We start from the raw sequence: 6,621 nt of genomic DNA, 5'->3' as shown, positions 1-6,621 counted from the left end.
AAGATTGCCACACAGAATCCCTTTAACTAGAAGAGGAGCAAGAAGCCATTTCAGTGTGATTTGTTGAGTCCTAAAAAGACATCAGAACCTTTTGGGGCAGAGTCGAGTTAACATCAATTCAATCGCTACTCAATACCAGAAAATAAAGGATAGTCAAGTAAGCAACTGTGCCCTCATTCACGTTCCTGACTGTAGTCTTGGAGAATCGATAATCTGCTTTAGCCCAGTCCCACATGGTTTTCAGCTATGGACCTTCCGCAGACAACACTCCTGGTAGCTGAGAATGAATACCTTGGTCCTCAAAGGGGATCTGGGCAGCGACAGCATCTACTACATAAACACCTAAATGAATATCGAACAAATGCACAGTAGCTCTGAAAGTAGCATGCAGTTAGCCCAAACAAAACAGTAGTATGAAATTTGGTGGAGCAGTGCCCTGGCTGTGTACGTTAGGAAAATTCTTGATGCCGTAATTGTCTGTGTATGATTACCTTCTGACTCTGAAATTGCCAGTTCTGTAAGCAAAAGTAGACTGATTAAAAGTCATATCTATTCTAAAACCCTCAGACACAGGGCCTCTCAGGGCCAATTCAAAAGGAGAATTCTTGCTACAGATTCTTCCTCATTTTTCCTATTTCTGTGTATTCCATGAGCAGGTGGCCAATACCTGCAGCTAATAATTACAGGCTTTATGTATGCTGTTCTGTGAAAGGAACTTGTCCGCGGTGCCAGAACTGACAGGGAAATATGCAGCATATGTTTGACCCTGTAAAAGGGGGAAAATACCCTTTTGTTATGGGCCAAAGGGTTTTCAAGGCTGCTATCCATGGCAAATGTTCACCACACTTAAAGGCTAAGGGCCGAGCATACAACCTTTTAAGAGCTTGTCAGCAGAAAGTCCATTCACGGAAAGCCTTGTCTGTCCCACACAAGCGGCGGGCAATCAGGGCCATATTGTATTCCCCCTTTTGCAAAAAGGCAAGAGTTCTATAGCTTCCACCACTGAAAATATTTAATATTGCACCTCTAATTTTCAATAATAATAATAACAGAGAAAATGTTGCCATGGACTTTGTAGAATAAAATGAGTGTTTTGTTCTTTGGTGAAACATTTTCTCTTCTGGGATGGAGCAAAGCATCCATTTGACAATACCTAAGAAAATAACACAGCAGTTCTGGGCAGGTATATTGCAAAAGCTCCATTGACATTATAAGAACAATTGAAACAGGCCCCATACTGGTAATTACACCTTCCCCTCTCATTCTCCTCCTAATTCACATTCATTGATACTTGCCAAATAGATATTTATTTGATTGAAATGGTATTAAATAAAATTGTATCATTATATTACTATTATTAGAATTTTTGTTCAATATTGATAGTCACATAATTTATAATAAGATGCTCATAATCTAAATTAGGTCACAAAGTGATAATAAGCAAAAACAGAATCAATATCTTCCATTGTGATAGCAACAGTTTTGTTCCTTCTGATTCCTAAAATTACTGGAGAATATGCTAAAATTACATATTCATTGAATTAGATGAATATTTTGAGGTTACAGACAAAATTGTGAAATTTTAGAATTAAAGGATACCTTTGAGATTATTGGGAATAAATCCAACTTTTACAAGTGAGGAAAGAGACTCGGAGAGGTGGAGTTGCCTGGGATCCCACATTCAGAATAAGAATCCAGGCTTCCTGATTCTCTGACAGTCTTCTTCCCACGAGAATAAACATAGGCTTTGGTTATTAATATTACATGTCTATGTTAATTGCACATTTTTATTGTTAAAAGAAAAGAAGGCCTGGATGCCTTTTTATTAGACCAGGTTCAGGATTGTTTCTTATGTCCCAGAGAAAACTGGACTTGAGACTGTGAAGCCCAACTTGGAGTGAGCCTCAGGCAGAGCTGGTTACTTAACTTTGATTCCGATGAAGCTTGTCAGCATATGATTGCACAGGCTGGGCATTTCTTCATTTCTGGCTTTCACATCACGGTACCCAGAATCCTGGCATAACTACCTAGAGGGTAATTATGATAGCAGTACCCAGTATGACTTCCAAAACTCCTAATAGATACCAATACACATATAGACTCCAATGTCCCGTTTTGTTCAGGTTCCCACGTAATGCACACATTCACATACTGATAGCTTGGACACATTATTCTACTAAGAAGTTAAATCGCTGTGGTCTGCTAAGACTAACCTCAGGAATCTGGCCCTACTACTCCAATGTCCTAGGAGAGTGGAAAAGATAACTAGAGAGATCAGAATGCAGGTCACGGTGTGAGAAAGTTTTCATCTTTATATGTGTACCCTTGCAAGTGGTGTAGAGATCTTCAAAATAAAGCACCACTTTTTCTTATTTTTCTTTCACAGGGCTTTTCCATGACTGCTAATTCCTGGGATGTAAATGTATATCCAGTTCTCTGTTGTTCTCTATACGTCTTAAAAAGTCCAGTGAAGGCATGCGTGAATATCAGACATCTCCTCTAGAATGACATGCAGCCCGTCCTCACTAGTTGGCCTGCTCTGCAATGCAGGATGTTGATATGTAAGCAATATGTTTATTCCTTCAAATAAGGGATCCTGTTTGATGGCAGGATCTAGCAGCTGATGGCTAGCACCATCCCAGTTGAGTTCATGTTAAGAGTGAAAATACTGCCTTTAAGTGCATCTATCACAGTTCCTCAAAAATATCCCTTCTTGCTATTCCAGGGTCTCCATCATAGGAAAGCGGGATTCTGAGAGAGCTTTGTGACCTGTGAGTGCGAACCACAGCCCCAAACCTTTCAGCCATACCTGAGTAAACATGGAGTTGGCAACTTGGTTTTGTATTAGTTAACCAAGGTTCTGCAACAAAGCATTACACACGGGGTGGCTTAAACAGCAACACCTCTCTTAGGTCTAGACAGGCTAAAAGTCCAATATTAAGGTGTCAGCAGAACTGGTTCCTTCTGAGGACTATGAAGTGAAACTTCCGTGGCAATCTCCCAGCTTCCGGGGTTGCTGGAAATCTTTGACCCTCTTTGGCATGTAGGTATATCACCCCAATCTTTGCCTTCGTCTTCACATGGCGTTCTCCCTGTGTGTCTGCTCTGGTCCAAATTACCCCTTTTTTATAGGGATAAAATGTTAATTGGATTAGGGCCTACTCTAATGACTTCATCTTAAACTTGATCATATGCAAATACCCTATTTACAAATAAGGTCACATTCTCAAGGCTCGGACTTCAATATCTTTGGGGAGGGATAAAATTCAATTCATAATAGTGCTATCTGGTAGGTCCAATGAGGACCATTGGATTGTGCAGAGACATTCCTAATCTCCCTTGCTTTCCTGCCCCATTGGGTGCTTCCTCATTCTCCAACCCTGCCTCACCATCCCCTGAATGGGCTTTCCCAAAGGAAGCCCTCCATTGGCCTAGGGTGGAGTGGAGCTTCCCTCCATCTACTGAGGTCTTGGGCCTCGATATTAATGCTTCTGATACCCAGCCTCTGCCTGGGCTTCTGATTCCTAGCAGTACGGACAAATTGTCTGTGATCCTGGTCCTTTTCATCTAAACTTATAGACGAGGCCATATTAGAAGGGTTAAGAACATGGGCTCTGAAGCCAGACTTTCAGCTCTGAAACTTCCTAGATATGTCTCTTGGACAATTTGATTCAAGTGTCTGTTTCCTCCTCTGTAAGCTCATCACCTCAAAGAGTTGCTAAGATGATAACATAAAATAATTCACATAAAGCAGTTATAGCAGTGCCTGGCACATAGTAAATACTCGCTAAAGTTAGATGACATAATTATTAACTCATCTCTGGCAAGCACTGGTTCTTGGAAAGGCAGGCATGGCAAGGAAGGTGAGTGAGATGTCAGGGTGGGGAGAGGGCCCAAGGACAAGCAGTGTATGAAACAAGCTCCTGTATAGCAAATACCTACAGTGGGGATGAGAGGGTGCCATGACTCAACAGAAAAGGAGTAGATGAGATGGCAGCGAGGGGTCAGAAATCATCTGGGCAGCAGACCCTTAGAGGCAGCCAAGAAGAGAATCTGGGGAAACAGTTCAGGGTCTCTTGTCTGTTTCTTTTCTGAAAGTAGAATGATCTCAGAGTGCGGGCAGGCTTGAGCCTCAGCAGGCACATATGGAGAGAGGCCAGTAGTATAGGGGTTTGTGTGTTTGTGTGTTTGTGTGTTTTCTTTCATATGTCTCTTGGCTTTCTGTATGTCCACTTTGAAGAAGTGTCTGTTTAGATCCTTTGCCCATTTTTTAATTGGATTGTTTATTTTCTTTTTGTTAAGTTGTATGAGTTAGAGAGAGAGAGAGAGAGAGAGAGAGAGAGAGAGAGAGAAGTCACCAGGAAATTCTTGGTCCCAGTACTCCATTATGTAAACTATAGACCTATATTCCATACTCACACTCTAAGAAGACGTTGGGGGCCATCCTCACCGTCACCCTTCCAACCTGCCCTCTGTTTTCTCAATGTCAAGTCTATGCCTTTCATCCAGACCAGCTGCCACCCTGGGCTGCTGCTGTCAGCAAAGGTACTCTGCTTGCAAAATTCTGTTTCATTGTCATTGTTTGGCTATTACCCCACTGCAAAGGAACAGCTCAACTAATGAGTTTAAACTATTCACTTTTCAAATATTAGGTTAAGACTATCTGAAGTTTGATCAAGATACGGTGGATAAGAAATCACTGCCCCTCCTAAAAATTTAGGTTATGATTCAAGTGCTCTTTTAAGAAGCATTTCAGAATGTTGACTGTATGCATTATCCCAGTGCCCAGCAACCGTGGCATAGCTACATTTCGGCAGTCTTTTGTGATGAGAAATGTATGTGGGTGAAGCATTTGGTCATTCAAAAAAGCACCAACCTTCTCCTGACCCTGCTATTCCCTTAAGGTACCACCCTACCTTTCGCTTTCCTTCTACTCCTCAAATTGTCAAGAAGCCAGTCCATACTTGTTTCTCCCGTCTCACCACCCACAATCACATTGGGTTGTATAATCCCTTAACTCTTTGCATCCTCACCACCCAGCTAAAATTGCTCTTTGGAGGGTGTCATTACCGGATGTCATTATTACATCACCAAGTCCAAAGGCTGCATAATGAACTCTAACTTTTTGAATTCTCTGTAGCATTAAATACATTTAAAATTTTCTCCTCTTGAGGCTTCCTTGACCCTGAGCCACTCTGGGCCTCCTTTTTCTCCTGGAGTGTCTCCTCTGGATCCCTCTTTAGCTCTTCTTTCCTGTAAATGCAGGTATGTCCAAAGTGTATGTCCTCTTGTCCTTTTCTTCCCTCCTTGTATCCTGTCCCTTGCTATGCCTAGTTTGTTGGATATAGAAGGGACTCCAGCCAGTGGGTTTTTGAAAACACAGAATATCTGAGGGTAGGTATATTTAGCCTTAGGACTTTGCAGTATCTTCTTACAGGAAATAAGAGCAGGCATAAGCGCAAGCAATGCAACATAGAAATGCAACATTTGGGTGCCATGCTTGGATGAAGCTTGGGGTAGAGGATAGGCACTAAAGTGATTAATCATAGGATAAAGGAGGAGTCCAGTGTTTAGTCCAGTGTACTTGAAGAAGCTTATTTCTGATGGTTGTATCTAGCAGCTTAATCAGTTTTCCTTACCTCTCCACGGGGGGATGTTGTGGGGGAAGTAAATATTCCTAGTGTTTATTAAGATCCAGAAAGCAAAGAGCATGTATATCATTTTACCATTGTATTTCCAACACCTAAGCCAGTTCATGTCCCATAGAAGAGGGTAAAGGGGGTATAATTGGTAATGGAAGGAGACTTGACTTCGGTTGTTGAACACACAATACAATATGCCTTTTTCTACCTCCTCTCCCTTCCACCTACTCCCTGCAATCACCACACTATTGTCCATAAACATGAGTTCTCTCTCTCTCTTTTTTCTTTTTTGCTCATTACCCCCCCACCCCCCGCCAAGGCTAATCACATACCTTAAATTTAAAGTAATTTTATGACAGGAAGGCCAGAGTGAAGTACAACTGCCCAGAACTCTGACGAACTGGCTTGATCCAAGGATAAAATTTAAAATATCTAGAACAGGGTGTCTTCGGAGGAAAATGACTATTCCCTGTGATATAATCTAAAATAAAGATTTTGGCTCAGCCCGTATTGCTCAGTGGTTGAGCATCAACCTATGGACCAGGAGTCCATGGTTCGATTCCTGGTCAGGCCATATGCCGAAGTTGCCAGCTTGATCCCCAGTGCGGGGTGTGGAGGAGGCAGCCAATTAATGATTCTCTCTCATCATTGATGTTTCTATCTCTCTCTCCTTCTCCCTTCCTCTCTGAAATTAATTATATATATTCTAGAAGCTCAATGCATGAAATTCGTGCAAGGGGCTCTGCTCCTGCTGCCGCAGCAGCTGTCTCTGTCTTGGCCCCCGCCACCCCGGCTTCATCCAGAGGTCATCCAAAAGGATATCTTGTCCAATTAACATATTATGCTTTTATTATTATAGATGATTTCTGTGATCAACTACATTTGGGAAATATTGTATACTCAGATTATATTGGATATTTACATGCATGTTAATATGCATTAAATGCTCTAAGAAGTCCTTCATAAAGGAATTTTGTCT

This window comes from Myotis davidii, unplaced genomic scaffold, assembly GCF_000327345.1.
Source record: "Myotis davidii unplaced genomic scaffold, ASM32734v1 scaffold730, whole genome shotgun sequence".
In the NCBI taxonomy this organism is placed as follows: Eukaryota; Metazoa; Chordata; class Mammalia; order Chiroptera; family Vespertilionidae; genus Myotis; species Myotis davidii.
Note: the sequence above shows the minus strand (reverse complement) of the source record.